At 46.6% G+C, this 17,220-nt stretch overlaps 1 protein-coding gene across 8 annotated transcripts in view; it reads right to left on the reverse strand.

The window, feature by feature from the left end:
- The window catches only part of LOC119160779 (retrovirus-related Pol polyprotein from transposon 412), a 400,026-nt gene that overhangs the window by 83,209 nt on the left and 299,597 nt on the right, over positions 1 to 17,220 (reverse strand). For 3 of the 8 annotated variants that reach the window (XR_012887756.1, XR_012887748.1, XR_012887752.1), the window contains one exon: positions 3,853 to 13,554. The exons of the other annotated variants lie outside the window; for them this stretch is intronic. The gene's annotated coding sequence lies outside the window, so the exon portion shown is untranslated. Of the gene's footprint in view, positions 1 to 3,852; positions 13,555 to 17,220 lie in introns of those variants that run through there. 8 annotated transcript variants of the gene reach the window in all.

Genomic DNA, 17,220 nt, shown 5'->3' on the forward strand with positions numbered 1-17,220 from the left:
TATAGATTAAGGAGGAGGAGGAATTAAAGAGGAAGGACAGGAAGGTTAGCCAGTTCTCAGACCGGCTGGCTACCCTGTACTGGGGAAGGGGGTAAGGGGGAAAAAATGAGAGAAAAGAGACGTTGTAAAAAAAGAGAGAAGGTCACTTGACAATCCACGATGCTGTTTACAGTCTGTCTCTAAGACCACTTGCCCGCAGAAAGCGCAACAACGCTCTCAGTGCCTTGCGTGCAGAGGACGGTCTTGGCCAGTGTCCTAATACCCTTTTTTCCGACAATTGGCGATTGTCTATTCTATCTAAAGCTTTTGACAGTTCTTTTGTTCTTTTCTTGGCACGCTGATGTGGGGACATTCGCAGAGAAGACGGAAGAAAGTCTCTGCGCAGCCACAGTTGTCAGATGTCGGGCTTCTGGCCATTCCGATTCAAAACGAATAAGCATTCGTAAAGGCCACCCCAATCCACAGATGGCACAAAAGTGTCTCCTCTGCTCTGGTTATTCCCAGAGAGTAAACCTGTCAATAATACTTGCGTCTATGCAGTCGGGAAGAACCTGCTGTTTTGGGTTGTTGCCAGTAACTTCTTTTACAATTTCCCATATTTGTTTTAGTATTACGTTTTGCGTGCTGTATAAGACGGCTATAATAATCTTTTTTGCGTGTTCTAATATCTGACACTGATTTATTCCGCATCATTTTGTAATTACGCCGATGATACCCAATGTGTTTATTCTTCTTCCATTTATGATACCAGTAGTCTTTTAGTTTGAGGGTGGAGAGGATGTAATCAGTCATCCATGGGCACAGTGGTTCCTGGTAAGACCTAGTAGATATGGTTTTGCTACTGTTGACTATGATGCTAGTAAGATTGTCAATCAAATTACAGAATTCTACGTTAACGTCGTTATATATTAAATTGGTGTCTAGCGACAAATGCTTGTTCCGTGCTAAAGCATAGTCGATTCTAGTTGAAGGTGCTGTTTTCTGTGGCTTTGGTTGGATCACATCTCATAGTCACGGAGTTAGGAAGGTGATCAGAAATGGGCACATCATACACGTCAGCCTTGGCATGTGAGGGTACATTTGTTAAAATATGGTCTATTAAGGTTCCAGATTTAGACGTTGGTCGCGTGGGACCGGTAATTAGGTTCAAGTAATAATACGACTCGAGAAGATAATTGTATTCGTTATTAGTTGTAATAAGGGTAATAATGTTGGTATCCCCAACGATAACTACTTGGTCATTGTGATTCGCTAAGCAAAGAAAGATAACTTCAAGCTTTTCTAAGAAGGTGGCTATGGGTGAGTTGGGAGGCTGATAAAGTACGCCAGCAACAAGAGAACAGTTGAATCTGATAAATAAAGATTCAACTTCAGAGAAACTGCATGTGATCGGCGATAGCTGTGAGTACGTATGACGATTTTGAACAAAGCGGGCTACTCCCTCTCCCCTTAATCTGGAAAGACGTGGATTTGACACTGCAGCGTATCTGGGGATCGTAATGTTCTCGCCTTTTTTTAACCAGGTTTTAGATGTAGCAATAACATCGAAAGAAGTAGTGTGCTGCGACAGATAGGCGATAAACAAGTTCACGTTTTCATTTAAGCTACGAATGTTGCTGTGAAAAATCGATATACTATCGTTTGGCTTGTGGATGTCATGCGCAGTTTGTCGAACCTCCATATGGCCGAGGTACTTTTTCGGGGTTGTTAAGTACCGACGATCACACAATTTTGGACAGGTCATCTTCGCATGTAACGTGCACGACTTTTGAGTTTACCGATTTCCGCATTAATACTTTTTCGTCTGCAAACCAGGTGAATTCCCAGTTCTTGTCTTTTTTGGCCTGAATGCTCTTGCCGAGAAGAACCTTATTTTCGGGGCATAGGTGGGCTTTCACATAGACTGGCTCACTTCCTTGGAACCCAAGGGATCCTACATTCAGCCTGTTTTTCTTGGCCGCAGTCAGAATGCTGTCTCGTATATGCCTCGCAACAAACTTTACTACTATGTTGAGCGGCCCGGATCCCTTGGTCGGCACCTTATGTGCGGCATCGACGTCTTGTCCAGAAAGTTTGACCTTGAGAAAAGTGGTCACTTTCAGAACTATATCCGCAATGTCCTCTCCCTCGGTGAATGGTACTCCCTTCAGTTCAATGTTGTGCCGTCTACTGTACTGCTTTAACGCTACGACTTCTCGCTTCGTTTCTCTCAACTCTCTTTTTAGCTTTTGGCCCTCTTTCTGGCTTCCCAGGCTATGTTTAGAAGCCTCGGTGACTTCCCGCTGGAGGGTCTTGATTTCAGTTTTGAAATATTCAAAGCCCTCACTTATGAATCCTATAGACCTTCAAACAGCGGCAAGCTCGTCAGCTATTATACTCTTTGAGGCAGCAACTTTTTTTATATCTGCCCTCAGGCTTGCCACTGCGTCGAGAATCTTTGCTGTCATTTCCACTAACATCTTAACTAGCTCCTTAAGGGAACCCAGTGCTTTTTCACTCAAAGCCTTGAAGAAGTTCGCCAACTCTTCCATTGCACCAGGGCAATGGTACAAAGACAAGGAAAAAGGCGGAAATGTTGTAGGCCCGTGTACTCAGATTTAGGTGCACGTTAAAGAACCCCAGGTGGTCGAAATTTCCGGAGCCCTCCACTACGGCGTCTCTCATAATCATGTAGTGGTTTTGGGACGTTAAACCCCACAAATCAATCAATCAATCAAAGACAAAGAAAAAAAGAAAAGACACTAGTACATATACGCACGAAACGTTCATTGCAGACTGGCAGTAAGGGAAGGTTTTAACATAGTGTAGAAAATTAACCCATCTGTGGCACAGAAGCAGCGGGTTTAGCAGGCAATACGACTGCCACTCCGCTCTGAAGTGGCAAGCGAAGATGCCGTTCGATTATGTAGGTGTCGGGAACGCCTCCCGATGCTCGGGCGATAATCGTCGTCAAGTGCTGCCGAAAGGATCCACGGCAGTTCTAAGCGATAAGGGAGTGAGTGTCAGTGCGCCTGCACCTCGTGTAGGATCTGCCGCTTTTAGCCCCCGGAGACGAGTTGTTCCCAAAGCCGTGCGTTCTTAAAGTTCTTGCGGTAGAGAAGCAGCAGGTTTAGCAGGCGATACGACTGCCAGTCCGCTATGAAGTGGCAAGCGAAGGTGCCGTTCGGTTATATAGGTGTCGGGAACGCCTTCGGATGCCCGGGCGATAATCGTCGTCACGTGCTGCCGAAAGGATCCACGGCAGTTACAAGCGATGAGGGTGCGAGTGTCAGTGCGCCTGCACCTCGTGTAGGATCTGCCGCTTTTAGCCACCGGAGACGAGTTGTTCCCGAAGCCATGCGTTCTTGAAATTCTTGCAGTAGAGAAGCAGTGGGTTTAGCAGGCGATACGACTGCCAGTCCGCTCTGAAGTCTATTAGAAAGTACAAGCTGATCGGCCTGTTTTCTTTAGGTCCTTGTCGTTCCCTTTCTTATGATATGGATTAAGATAAAATTAGCATTCTTCCAATATTCTGGAACCCTCCCTGTCAGGAGACACGTCGTAAACCAGGTGGCTAATTTATCTAGTGTAACGAGGGCAGTGCACATGGAGCTGGAGTAGAGAAAGAAGAAGACGTGCTGTGATCGCAGGCTTGCATTCAGTTAGCCCTTGCGCTAAATAAATCTCTGGTTCGCCGAGTCAACTCCTACTTGTTCAACACCCCGTTTCAAGTGGTGGAAGTGCTAGGATACATCTGGTCCTCACCCTGGAACTTCACAGGCGTACACTCCAATCACCATCTGCAATGACTGACCCGGGACCGTCTCAGAGAGCCACTCTAGATCTCGCACCCATACCTGTCTTCTGCGCTGGCGCTCTCCGACAGTGCAACTCACCCAATATTTGGTGCACAGAGGACCAAGATGTCGACAACTGGAGCGCCGAGTATGAACTCGTGAGCGCGTACAATAAGTGGAGCGCTGCCGATAAGCTCACAAATTTGAGTTTTTACCTGATTGACATGGCGAAGCTATGGTACATGAATCATGAAAGTGATTTCAGTACCTGGTCGGAATAGACAAAAACCCTCTCGGAAGTCTTTGCCCGTCCTGCTGTTCGCCGCCTTCGTGCTGAGCAGCGCTTGCGTGGCAGAATACAGAGAACAGGTGAAATTTTCACAAGCTACATCGAAAATGTGCTCTTTTTCTGCAAGCTTGTCAATTTGACTCTGAACGAGGCAGGCAAGATCAAGAACATCATGAAAGGAATCGACGACGATGCATTCCAAGTGTTTGCTGTGAAAAGTCCCCATACGGTCACCGAGGTGATTCAGCTCTGCCAAAGCTATGAAGAGCTGCGTAGGCAGCGCGCTTCAACACGTTGCGCTGCTCAAGACACCATGGGCCTCTCATCCCTTGACTATCACTATGACACCACCGACAATTCTGCGTTGATGCCACTCATAAAGCAATTCATACGCAAGCAAGTCGCCCAGCAGCTGTCTATAATTACAAGAACTACCAAGCCGATGGCACCCTTGTCCCCTTCTATTCTTCAGGTCATTGAATCGCAAGTTTCCGAAGTATTGCTGCCAGCTCAGGCTCCACTATCTGTTACCGCACTACTAACGTATGCAGCTGCTGTTGCTCGGCCACGTGCGCCATCATCTCCGGCTATCTACGAAGCAACTCGCCACGTTTATTCGTCGACGCCACTTTCCCGCCCGTTGAGCGTCCCGTCTCCGGCTGTGTATGAAACAGCTTGAAACGTTTATATGAAGCCGCTGCCTGCACGATCGTTTACGGTACCTTATTCAAAAAACAGTGCTCCTACCATCAGCCAATTGCACATTCCGGGTTATCGGCCAATGTGTTTTTCATGTGGCATCCCAGGCCACATAGTTCGTCACTGCTGCTGTCGCAGCTTCCCTTCTCGTGACATTGCAGGGGCCTCACATTACATGCCCACCACGCACACTCAGCCACGATATCCCGTTCCTGCCAAGCCACCTCTTGACGTACGTCCTGGTCGCTGACCATCCGGCTTGAGCTGATCGCCTTCCCTCTGTCGTCGATCTATTTCTCCAATGTTACGTCGCAACAGCCAACCAGGAGAAAAAAACTGACAGGCGCAGTTCCGAAGGCAAGAACTGCGTTGACAGCGAAAATTTTAAAACCTAACTGCTGTCCCCCGAACGAAATCGAACTATATATTGATAGCATTGGGTTAACGGACTTGATGACACTGGAGATGCCGTATCTGTAATTAGCAAGAAACTGGGTCGAAACTTGATGAAAGTGACCACTGAACTTACCGACCTATTTTTGCAGACAGCTGCGTCCCACAGAACCAGACGATGGCTATGGGTTATATGACCATAGCCATCGACGATGGCGCTTTTGTGTAGATTGTTTGTTGCTCCTGACGTTGGTATTGCGCCGTTCTCAGCTGTTGTTGTCCCGGTGTCGTGTGCCTCTCCTGCGATATCATCCGTGTTGTTTATGCCATCGGTTTCATCAGCGTGCTGTCGAAATTTCATGCTTCCATTTGCCGTGATCGTTTTTCGCAATGGTCAAGCTGCCATTTATGTGTGCAATCCGTTGGACAGCCCCTCCTACCTACTACATGGGGAATGCTTTGGAATTTACGAACCTTACGAGTGCATTCTTCCAGCTACTATACCCATTTGTACGGTTTCGCTCCCGATTTGTGCTCGCACTCCTACCAACGCGCGTAATGATTTTCTGGACGTCTTCTTTCATGCCACCGACTCTGAGCTCACACCAACTCAGCGCCAAAAGAATGTAGATCTTTTACTCCGTTCTCGCTCTTCATTCGATCGCGACCAGTCAGGCTTAGGCCGAACCACTACGGTCGTTCACCGTATTGACACGGGTCAACAAGCCCCACTAAGACAGCATCCGTTCCATGTGTCATCTGCTGAACACCGTGTCATCGACGAACAAGTAGACGACATGCTGAAACGTGGCTTCATCGAGCCCTTTAACAGTTTGTGGGTTTCCCGGGTGTTCTCGTCAAGAAAAAAACGGATCCATCCGGTTCTCGGTTGACTGCCGCCGACTCAACAAGATAACGCGCAAAGACGCATACACTCTGCCTCACATCGATGATGCTTTGGACTACCTACAAGGAGCAGAGTTCTCTAGATTTACGATCAGGCTACTGGCAGGTGCCCTAGGCAGAGGGTGACCGCCCGAAGGCAGCCTTTATAACGCCAGATGGACTATATGAATTCACCATTATGCCCTTTGGCCTCTGCAAAGCGCCTGCCACTTTCGAAAGGATGAGTATACCATCCTGCGAGTTCTGAAATGGGAAACATGTCTCTGTTATTTGGACGACATAGTGGTATGTTCAAGCGACTTTGCGACCCACCTCAGTCGCCTCGAGCAAGTTCTTACATGTCTTTCCACGACAGGACTTCAATTTACTTGAAGAATCGCCACTTCAGCGCTCGCAAGCTTGTAATCATCGGCCATGTGGTTTTTCAGGACGGCATTCTTCCTGACCCTACAAAACTTGATGCAGTCATGGCATTCCCGAAACCAACCACCACCAAAGAGCCTTGAAGCTTCATCGGCCTATGTTTGCACTTTCGGCGCTACGTCCTCAATTTTTCGCCTCCATTATTGCCCCCTTGACCAATCTTCCTGCCGGAAGTTCTGATTTGTCAGTGTGGTCACAGGCGTGTGATGATGCATTTCAGAAACTCCGACGGCTACTCACTATGCCTCCCATACTCCGACATTTCGATCCGTCTGCTCCATCGGAACTTCATACAGACGCTAGTTGTGTCGGGCTAGGGGCCACACTGGCACATCGCAAGGATGGCTTCAGCGAGTATGTCGCTGCCTATCTGAGAAGAATTACAGTGCCACTGAAATAGAGTGCCTCGCCATTATTTGGTCAATCGAAAAATTGCAACTTTATATGGACGTTCGTTTCATATTGTGAGAGACCATCATGCGCTTTGCTGGTTATCTTCACCAAAATACCCTAACGGTTGGCTGGCTCGTTGGGCATTGCGGGTACAGGAATTCGATATCTGTGTTATCTACCGTTCTAGCTGGAAGCATTCCGACGCCGATGCCCTGTCACGCTCGCCGTTGGCATCAGAGCCTGTCTGCTCGCCTATCTCCACCAGTGCTGCCTGGGTGATCAGAATTTAGGACATGCCTTCCGAATTTGCGTTCCGAGCAACGCAAAGACGCTTGTATTTCTTCCCTTTCGGACTTTCTCCCGAACCGGACGCCCGCTCCAGTTTCCAAGACGCTTAGCCGTCAAGCACAACACTTCGATATTCGGGATAACCTGCTTTACCACCGAAACTACAGATTGATCCGCCGTAAGTGGTTGCTCGTCATTCCCCGACATCTCCGCTCTGAAATCTGCGCCACGTTCCACGATGATCCTCAATGGGACCACGCCGTTGTGCTAAAAACATACACTCACTTGCAGCTCTGGTACTACTGGCGCGGTATGTACCGTTTTGTTCGCCGTTACGTAAGGTCTTGCCTTACGTGCCAGCGACGCATGATGCCCACTCAACATGCCACAGGTCCGTTGCAGCCGTTGCCACGTCCAACAACAGCTTTCGATCGTGTCGGAATTGACCGTTACAGTCCGCTTCCTTATACTTCGAGAAGCAACTGCTGCGTCCTTGTCGCAATAGACCACCTAACGCGGTACACTAAAACAGCTGCGTTACTTCCTGCTACCGCAAGAGACTTTGCATGTTTTATACGGCGAAACCTGGTTTTAACGCATGGAGCACCTCAGGAGTTATTAAGCGACTGTGGCCGCGTTTTTCTCTCCGATGCCATTAAAGCATTGTTGAGCGAGTGTCGCATCATACACCACACTACCACAGCCTATCACGTGCAAACTGATGGAATGACAGAGCGTTTTATACGTACACTTGGACATATGCTGGCCATATACGCTTCATCCGACCAGACAAATTGGGATAACATACGGCCTTTTGTGATATAGGCCTACAACATTGCAATGCAAAGCACCATTGAATTTCGGTCTTTCTTCCTTCTTTATCGACGCGTGCCATCATCAACAATGAAATCCATTCTTCCTTATCGACCGGACCCTTCACAGTTGACAACTGTTTCATGAGCAGCAGCACACGCTGAATAATGTCGGAACCCTGCTCGGGCGTTAACGTCACATGACCACACGCGCTAAAAACATCGCCACAACGCGTCAACCACGCCTATAAGCTTTTCTCCTAACTCACTGGTGTGGCTTTGGATTCCTTCTACTCCTCCGGGACTTTCCAACAAGCTTTCATCCAAGTACCATGGTCCCTATCGAGTTGTGTGCCAAACATGCCCTGTAAACTACCTTGTGGAGCCCCTGGACGCATTTCCGGACAAGCGCCATCGGGGACAAGAAATCGTACACGTCTCTCGGCTCAAGCCATATCTTGACCTTTCTGTGTACACCTTTCTTTAGGTCATCAGGATGGCTCCCTCGTCATCGTGGGGTGATTGTAACGAGGGCAGTGGACATGGTGCTCGAGTAGAGAAAAAAGAAAAAACGTGCTGCGATCGCAGGCTTGCATTAAGTTACTCTTGTGCTAAATATATCTCTGCTTCGCTGAGTCAACTCTTGCTTGTTCAAAACCCCGTTTCACTAACACAATTTGTCCTCCGTCTTTCAGCAGATCTAATGTTACCTGGTCCTCATCAACCGCTTTGCCTGTTTGCACTCAGTGGTAGTCGAGGCTAGCCCGCCGCCTTTGCGCGGGCTTTGCCGCCTGTTTCTGCCATTCTCATGTCCCGACAACACTCCCCACTTCTGCGTGGTCGGCCGTACTGGGAAATCGAGAAGTGACATTTTACTCCTCTCACGCGGTAGCGGATGTCGACTGTAGCGCCTTACGAAAAGTCTCTCGGGACGTCTCGCACGCGCGTGGCGGGAGTGAGCAGTGTTGCCGTTGGTGGCTAATTTGCCCCAAATCGGCAACTTTACTACACCGTATGGCGATGAAATCTTCAGATTGGCTTCTTGGCTACTTTTTGGCTACATTGAACTTCTATTTTTGCGCATTTACAAGCCAATTTTAAAAATAATTGCAGACGTAATGGCAATCAAGCAAAAAGACGACCTATTGATTCCAAGCTTTGGTGTTGTCTTGACTCAAGCGCGCAAACGCGTCCCTCAGACAAGTGGGTCGCGTGCACACAACATCCCTACGTGCGACATGGCTGAAAAAACAGAGTGAGGAGAACCGCGCGTGGCTTGAAAGTTCCACTCTCACGACACTGCTAAAGTCACTCGGATGGATGGAGGGATTGATATGGTTGTATCCTTCAGATTTGGCGGCGGCTAACGCCAAATAGCGTAAACATTTAGGTTGAAGACTGGTACTTTGCAGTAAAGGATTTAATTTTCACTCGTGTCATGATTTTAGCCACCAGTCAGATACCATCCTTCTAGTTATTTCTACCGGCTTAATGTTATTTCTACCTGATTAAGGGCTCACTACTGACGCTGTGCGCCATCTGATGAACACAACCCGCATATAACGCACTTTCCCCGGCGCGCGCCCGCAGTCATGCGCCAGGTGCAACCATGTGGGCAGAGTAGCACGACGTATCGCTAAGACTTGAGAAGCACGATACCGGCGCGAAAGCACTTGTGTGACTGGCATAGCTTCTGCTTTGCACTTCCAGCGTGCGGGGACAACCATCTGTCATGGGAAACACGCAAACGCGAAGCGCACGTGCAGAGAAGAATGTCGAAAGAACCGAAAACTGAGTGGTAAGCTGAAAACAACTATACTTCAGGCCTTGTTTTTTGGCGTCGCGCCTCATAGATATTTTTATCACGTGTTGCAGCTTGAGCACATCTTGTGGCAATAGAACGGACGTCCTATGCAAATACTGGAATGACAACATTCGACTCCACTACAGTGATTTGCTCAAGTACGCCGAAACCAAGACACATCCCGACTCCGCAGTAATCCCAAGTTCGCAAAGCGAATTGTCGCAGCTTTTATCCTCTTCTGCTCATTCAAACTATGAAAAGGCTCGCACAGAGTTGAAGATTACCTTGTACATTGCCGTGCACACGTATGTCGATGCTGTAGATCAGCTTGGTGAAATTCTCCGTTTCGAATTCAAGAATTTTGACCTGCACATAATGAAGTGCACTGCTATAACTACAAACATTCTTTTATCATATTTCACGGAAAGCATGGACAAACAACTGAAAGGCTCCAGCTATTCCCTCATGGTATATATAGGTCAACTGATATATCCACGACAAAGCAACTGTGCGTTGTGGTGCGATTTCCAAATTCAGCAGAAAACAAGATTGCAATCACACTGCTTGATCTCGTAGAGCTGTCTGACGGATTTGCGCAAACACTTCACGACACCGTCCAGGTCGCGGGATCGAATTCCAGCTGCGGCGGCTGCATTTCCGATGGAGGCGGAAATGTTGTAGGTCCATGTGCTCAGATTTGGGTGCATGTTAAAGAACCACAGGTGGTAGAAATTTCCGGAGCCCTCCACTACGGCGTCTCTCATAATCATATGGTGGTTTTGGTTTTGGGACGTTAAACCCCCCTCGACACCGTAATAAAGGCTTTGGATAAGCACGGTCTGCCAATCACAAACTGTCTCAGACTCTGTGCTGATGGTGCAAATTCAATGTGTGGCAACCACAATTCCCTTTTCAGTCGTATTTGTGAGGACAGCAACAAATTGGTCTTGGTGAAATGCGCTTTCTACAGCCTGAAGCTTGTGGCGTCCAAATAAAGGAAAGTGAGTCCCTCTGCTGTCGAGCATTTGGTGAGAGAAGCATAAAACTTTTTTTGTGCCTAGCACTGCCGTCAAACAGCTTATAAGAGACTTTATGCGAGTTTGTCAGTTTGACAGAGAAAGTGCAGAGCCACCACCAAAACTTTTATCTCTTTCGCAGACAAGATGGCTTGCTAGTGCTGACTGTATTGAAAGAATTTCGGGGCAGTATCAGGTACTCAAACAGTTTTTCGAAAAAGCAGAAGAGCGTAGCTACAACGTGCGCAATTTGTGAGAGATATATGGCGAAAAAAGGAATCATGCTTACCTTCTGTTTCTTGCCCCAGTTTTACACAGCGTGAGATGGGTGAACAAAATCTTCCAGATAAATGCAGCCGACCCATTGGTTGTCTTTCAAGAGCTTTAAACTTGTATTTGAAAGTTCTGCGACAAATGTTGCACCCATCAGTTTTAAGGCCAAACTCAACAGCGAGCCTGCTATCGCTAGACCTGGTGAATATGAAGTCTATATTCCTGCAACCTGAGGTAGCGGACTCAGGTTACGTCTTCAGAGAAGAGCTTCCACTAGTCCTTGTAGAATCCCAGGAGGTCGTGAAAGAGCGCTGCTTCCAGTTCTCGCGGCAAATGGCCACACAACTTCAGTAGCTGACTCCTAATTCTTCCGCTGCACTACGTAGGTTGCATGCTGTCAATCCGCATGACATAGACAGCAGGCAAAGCCGTGAAAGCATACTGAGGCTGCCACCGCGTTCTTTCGAATGTTTCTCAATCGAGCTGGAGGGAGAAATACGGCATCTTTAGTAAATTTGCGGCACACTTGATCACACATCATCTTTGACATTTTGGCATGCAGCAGCATCTTACAAGGACACTTCTGGTGAGTGCCCTTTTTCACCCTTGTCGCTGGGTGCACTGAGGTTTTTGACACATCCAGTTTCTAATGACGATGCCGAGCGCGTATTCTCTTGTGTAAACGTGACCAAAAATATCCGCGACAAAATGAAGCTGGACTCGCTCATGGCGATTCTACGAATCAAGTTTTGTTTACGACTTCAAGGAAAAACTGCGTCAATGTTGGTCGTTCCCAATGAGTTGTTAGATAAAATTTGCCTAAGTTACTGTGGAAAAAACTCTACTTATCCCAGGTAGGCAACGTTCGCGCAAACTAACCATTAAATAATTTATTTATATGTTTCCCACCGGCCTAGGCTTGGAGACAAAGGAAAACCGAATGAATTTTGTGCTCTTTACAGCCTTGCTGATTAAAAATAATATTTATTGTTTAATAATAAAAGGAAATCTATTCATAAAATCACGTGTTCTATTTTGCAAAAGAGCTGGTGCTAAGAATATATTGCATGGCTAATTTTGGCTACTTTTAGCTTAGATTCTGACTCCTTTTAAAACCTGCCCTACGGTAACCCTTGGAGTGAGTGAGATCTTTCTGGAATCAGATTTCTCTGGGACCGCTCACGGTGTGCAGACATTTCTTTTCCGTCCGGCAACTCCTGTTGTTTGGGGGCTTGTCGGATTCCGCCAAGGATGACTCGCATCCGCGACGAGCGCTCAACGTTTGTTGCCCCTTTGCGAACGCTAGGCCAAAGAACGGTGCGGTGTCATAGCGGCTGGTCAAACTGCGCCGACCCATATCACTCCGAAGCGAACGCGAGCGCCTTTTCCCTCACTCGATTGACCGGGCCCTTTGTCTTGGTGTCACCGTGAATCACTTTTGCCCACGGAGACGTGCTCGCTGCACCCCTGTGTAGTACTTTTCGCCCGTGATGTGATTAAGCCCATTTGCTTTCCCGCCGCGCCTTTGCAACGGGCCCTGTACTGCGTTTTGGTGTTGCCGCAGACAATATAGTGTTGCTACCATGAGCAGTACCATTTTCTCGCCACGGCGATGGTTACCGCGTGCCCTGCGGCTCGCTAAGACCGGGTCCACGCTAGTGGCCATACTTTTTCGGGATACGTGTACACTACAATTCCTTACAAGGCTTTTCTTCTATTATTACTGGTGGGATGCTATCTGAGGTATTGTTAGTTCTTGCAATATGATTACGATTGTCGCGGCTACTGTACAACTCGTCCACTCAAACTCCTCCACTAATTTAACTACCTTATCCATATTGGTAGTTACTTTGCCTTCCTTGTCCCTTCGTGGATACATCTCCTTTCTGCCTACCCCAAGTTTCCTCTTCACTGCTTAGATGCTTCCTTCGTTTTTCAGAGCGTCTTCAATTTTCTCCATGTTATACCTCCTTACATAGGATACTTCACGCTTAATTGTAACCTTCGTAAGATCTGCCAATTCTATTTTGTCTGTTCTATTTGAGGCTTTCATGCTTTGACGCTTCCTAATGAGGTCCTTCGTCTCCTGGGACAGCTTACTTGTGTCCTGTCTAAGTAATGTACCTCCAACTTTCCCTCCACACTACGTAATGATACACGTCAGATTATCATTTATTGCGTTAATGCCAACGCCGGTTTCCTCGATGAGAGCCGAATACCTGTTCTTAAGCGAGACTCTGAATTCTTGTACTTTCCCTCTCAGTGCTAGCTCAATGATCGGTTTCTTGCGTATCAGTTTCTGCCATTCCTTCTTCAAGTTTAGTCGACTTTGACATAGTACCATTCTATGATCACTGCATCGCACCTTGCTAAGCACTTCAGCATCCTGCACGATACTAAGGTGTGCACTCAGTATAAAGTCTATATAGTTCTTACCTTCACCATTAGGGCTCCTCTATGTCCACTTGCTGTTCACTCGTTTCTGTAAGAAATTATTCAAGATCCGTAATTTTATTGCGTCCTGCAAATCTTAATAATTACTCCACTCTGGCATTTCTAGTACTGGCATTTCTAGCTGAACGTCCTACTGCATTGTCCTCAGCCTGCTTCTCTCCTACTTTGGATTGAAGTCGTCCATCAGATTAATATACTGTGCTTTTACTTCACTCATTGCAAGTTTCACGTCTTCATAAAAGCTTTATACTAATACGTCATTATGGCTGCATTCTGATGCGTAGGCCTGTACCACCTTCATCTTGTATGCCCTATAGAGTTTAACAGTGATTGCTACCACTATTCTTTATTGCTATAGTATTCGTTCATGTTACAGACAATATTTAGTGGATAAAGAAGCCCACTCTCCGTTTCCTTTGTCAGCCAAGCTATGACAGCAAAGTACGTGGCCAAATAAAAACTCGGCAGTTTATTACCACCCCTCAAAAGGAAGGTATGCCACAGCTGCAAGTTGTTGGCGGTAACCTACAGAGCAACAACTCAGAGGCTTACAAAAAGTGTTTGACTCAGAGTGAAACAAAACTTCGAGCGACAGAAAGAAAAAAATGATACGTGTAACTATAAGATACAGGAAGGCAGATAGCAGGGTGGCTCTGTGAACAAACGAGGCTAAGGATACCATAGTTAAAACTAAGAAGAAATGAGCATGAACTTGGTATGTAGCGCATAGGCAGGACAACCACTGGTCATTAGGGATAATTGACTGGATTCCAAGAGAGGGCGAACGCGTGACAGTGAGACAAAAACATCACAGTTTTACCACAAGGGTGAATCAATGAATGTGACTGCAACAATTTAAAATATAACGCAGAAAACGGCAAGTATATCAAAATGTACAGCCAGCTGCACACGCACAAGTGGCACATGAGAACAACACACACAGGGAGAAAGCGAACAAGGAACGTTTACCTATCAACCCTTAGTGCGCTGTTGAAACAAAAAAGTTACGGCTTTGCCGCAAAGGCAAATCACTGAACGCGAGCAACAAATTGGAAGGTCACACGCAGAATGTAAAGCAGATTAAAACATTCCTCGCGTTTCTCACGTACAAATGACGCACAAAAGATACTCACAGGTACAGATGCACGCAAATAAGCGTCTAAGTTGTTAATTCGCTGTGTCTGAAAAGCAAGCGCTTTTCGCAAAGGGAGACTGAAATGACTGGAGTGAACTTTGTGTGCCCCGTAACTACAACAAAATCGTTCAGGTAAAGCCCGAGGCCGGCCAAGACGTACGATTCTCCCACCATTAGATAAAGGCGCGCGAGGGAGCGTCGCCCTTTCCTCTAAGCAGGGCAAAGTACGTGTGGCGGATAGAAGCCCGCGCCACCACGCGATGCGGCGACGCACGCTTATTGCGCCAACTTGCTGGTAATGCTGAAAGCATGATAGTTTACCCCGAGATGCCCATGAGCAGCGGTAAGTGGTAGGTATAAATAGCTCCCAGTTTGAAAGAGAGAGGATGTGCTTCTCGGTGGCTCAGTGATTAACGCCTTGCACTCATGATTCAGAAGACTGAATTTCGATTCCGTGCACCAAACTATTTTTCTGGAATTTTTGTCTTTCTTGTATTTTCATATATGTTGGTGCGTATACATGTGCGGTGAAATACGGTGACGCCAGCAGTAAAATTCAGCTAAGAGTGTCCATATATTTGCCATCGCAACAAAGCGATGCGCGAAACGTCGTCACCAATTATAATTTGGAGTCCACATCATAAATTTCTCATTTGTATAATTGAGCGAGTGCAAAACTTAGCAGTTCGATTTGTGTTTTCCGATTACTCCAGGTATACCAGTGTTACTAATCTGCGTAAAAGAGCCGAACTTCATTGCCTTTCCGAACGGAGAATACATTCTAAACCTAAATTCCTGTATCTTCTTTATCATGGGAAATATACAATATCCAGATCAGACTATCTTCTTGAACCTTTCAGGCATTCCACGAGAACTAACCTCAATAAGACAATACGAATGCCCACAAGTCACAACAACATTCACAAAAACTCTGTTTTTCCGTCATCAATTGCATATTGGAATCAACTTCCATTATTAGCTGTGAACTGTGACACCGTAGAATCCTTTATTGAAAAGATTAAAACTATAAGTTTTGAACAATAGACGCAAATGTACAAATAGGGATTTATTGTGAGAAGTTCCTTTCCCTTTGACTGGTTTGTCCTTTTAGCATGATTCTGAACGTTGCATTATGACACTGTTGTTTTGGCTACTTTTTTCTTGGATTGTGTCGGTGCCTTTCTGTACGTCACATCATTGTTTGTATATCCTATGTACCACTCCTGCTTGGACCGAGAAGGTCTGCAGTATACTTAAATAAAAAAAACCGATAGAGATGAGTGCAAACTAACAAGTGTTCCAGTTGTTATTTCGCTGTGTATGAAAAGCACGCTCCTTTCGCAAACGGGGCCTGCTCAGCCAGCGAAGTGGTCTTTGTGAGCACGGCAACTATCGCATTCGTTCCGGTGAAAGCCAAAGACACACGATTCTCTCCTCCGAAAGATAAGCGTGCGTGCACAAGCATTCAACCTCCTCCCCAACCGCGGGCAAAGTACGCTTGGGAGGTTAGCACCTGTCGGCGCATCGCGAGAAAAGTGGTGCTCAGTGCGGGCGGCTTTATTAAAGATGATAATCTTGCTTGGGGTACTTAAACGAAAAAAATTTGGTCTGTCTGGCTGTTTGTCTGCTTGTGCGCAAAAACGATCGGCTGAAATTCAACGAAATTCACAGCGCCCACCAATTCCACTTTGGTTTCTGCGTTCATACTTGTAATTGTTGAATAAAAAAGAAAGATTGTGCATATAAGAGGCACAATATCAACACGCCAATACAATGTGGTGTGTTACTTCATGCTAAACAAGGCATACATAAATAATTCTAGAGATTCTAGCGTTTAACCCGCTGGGCTGATAATGCAACCCTATTGATGAAAAGGCAAGTTTTTTACGCTCTGCTAAGGCGACACGGTGGTGACAGCTTCCCATCGCCTTGCATTCTGCCCATAATGTCCTCTCAGACGGGGGCGCACGCAGAGCGCGTGTCATATCAAAGGCCATCTTTTTGTTTTGGCGCTCATGGCGCTCATGTCTTCACAACGCAAGGTACTAACCGCTGTACGACCACGGCCTCACATCCAGGCACTGTTGTCTCACACCATAGTACCTGGATGCGCTCGTTTGCTTCCGCTACGCGTATTGAAACACTGCCTCCAAAATCCCAATCGCCGCTTTTCTCGCGCCGAACATCGAATAAACGTTTTTTTTACTCTCTCCAGACGTAAGACTACCTTCGACGACATTTTGAATGACACATGCAGATACAGGGTGAGTTTTTTTTTATTTCTGGAGTTTATACATATATATAGATACGTGAATGACAGTAGTGGTGGTGGCGATAGCAAAAACCAGCCGAGACTGTCCACATAATTGCTATCGTAATTAAATTAGTTAAGGAATTCAGATTAGGAAGTTTGCAGGTATAACGTGGCAGCAGAAATCAGAGGACCGGGTTGATTGACAGAACACGGAAGATATTGATTGATTGATTGATTGATTGATTGATATATGAAGTTCAACGTCCGAAAGCCATCATATGATTATGAGAGACGATGTGGTGGAG

The sequence above is a fragment of the Rhipicephalus microplus genome, chromosome X (assembly GCF_043290135.1).
Source record: "Rhipicephalus microplus isolate Deutch F79 chromosome X, USDA_Rmic, whole genome shotgun sequence".
Classification (NCBI taxonomy): domain Eukaryota; kingdom Metazoa; phylum Arthropoda; class Arachnida; order Ixodida; family Ixodidae; genus Rhipicephalus; species Rhipicephalus microplus.